We start from the raw sequence: 1,514 nt of genomic DNA on the forward strand, positions 1-1,514 counted from the left end.
CAGGGCAATTCATGTCACTGGGACTCAATCCATGTTTGTGGAACAACCAGTAAATTGCAAGCCTGGGCAATCAGAGGATTGGGTTTCCTGTCTTGGGTCATTGTGGGTTTCACCTCTCAGAAATCAAAGGAGGACTAGAGGTAGAATTTCTTCTTTCAAACCCACACCATGGGGATCTTAGCTTTTCCTGTCTTCTCTTTTTCTTGACCTCCCCTGCCCTTAGCAGGTACTTAGTAATAATAGAAGCTACACCGAATCATGACCTACTATGCACCAGACATTTTGTCAACATTAATTCTCTAAATTCTCATTAATTCTCTGAATCAATTTTCCAGGACATTAAAGACCATTCATCCTCTCATTGTACAAAAAGGTATCACTGTCCCTATTTTATAGATGATACATTTTAATAACGTCCCCGCTATTTACTAAGCAATTGGCCAAGTGGCAAAGCCAAGGTCTGAACGTGGGTTGTTCTGGCTCAGAAACCATATTCTTGTCACTGACCATCCTGCTTTCCCAGCGGAGAGAAGGGAGCATGGTCCCTTGGACTCTATTCCTATACTTGGGAGACAGTCCCTCCCAGGCTCTCCCCCTTTCCTTCCCCTCCTAGTCAACAGACATTCTGGTGCATGCTCCTGTGCCTGTGAATATCTTACATCCTGGTTCTTTACTTTCCAAGTCCACTTTCCTTGGCTCCAACTAAAATGGCTCTAGGTCATTCATTTGCCAATGCTCTTCCAGTGAAATCCTCCAAGTAGTCTTTCTTTGGTTCTTAAAGTAAGTTTCACACTCGGTTCTCCTGGACTAAAAGTTTCATCTCGGCCCTGCCCATGCCTGCCTCCCAGTCTTCATGCTTTGCATTCCTGATGGGCTGCTGGCTCTTCAGAGGTGCTCACCACTCAGCCCTCTGGCTCTCAGGATCACCACTGCATCTGCTGACCCCTTTCCCATTTCCCTCTCTCATGGCTGCTTGGGACCCCATTGGTACCAGTAAAGAGGATGCTGTCGGGCACATCCAAATGTAAGTACCTTTCAACTTTAACAAGACAAAACTCCCCAGGCTTTCGGGTAAGGGATGCTTTATCAGGAAGGCTGCCATGCATTTCTAGACTGCTGTCTAGCGTGGTCTTCCTGCCCTCGCTTTGTCGTCACACGCTCACACACACACACACACACACACACTCACTTGGGACCCCATTGGTACCAGTAAAGAGGATGCTGTCGGGCACATCCAAATGTAAGTACCTTTCAACTTTAACAAGACAAAACTCCACAGGCTTTCGGGTAAGGGATGCTTTATCAGGAAGGCTGCCATGCATTTCTAGACTGCTGTCTAGCGTGTGCTTCCTGCCCTCGCTTTGTCCAGTCCCTCTCTTTGTCGTCACACGCTCTCTCTCACACACACACACACACTCACTCACACACACATACGCACACACACACATTCACACAGACATATTCACACACACACACTCACTTACACACACTTTGCCCTCCCTGTCCCAGAATCC

At 47.2% G+C, this 1,514-nt stretch overlaps 1 protein-coding gene across 1 annotated transcript in view; it reads left to right on the forward strand.

The window, feature by feature from the left end:
* SCARA5 (scavenger receptor class A member 5) overlaps positions 1-1,514 on the forward strand; it is a 61,422-nt gene that overhangs the window by 25,606 nt on the left and 34,302 nt on the right. The window lies entirely within an intron of this gene.

This window comes from Myotis davidii, unplaced genomic scaffold, assembly GCF_000327345.1.
Source record: "Myotis davidii unplaced genomic scaffold, ASM32734v1 scaffold198, whole genome shotgun sequence".
Lineage (NCBI taxonomy): Eukaryota > Metazoa > Chordata > Mammalia > Chiroptera > Vespertilionidae > Myotis > Myotis davidii.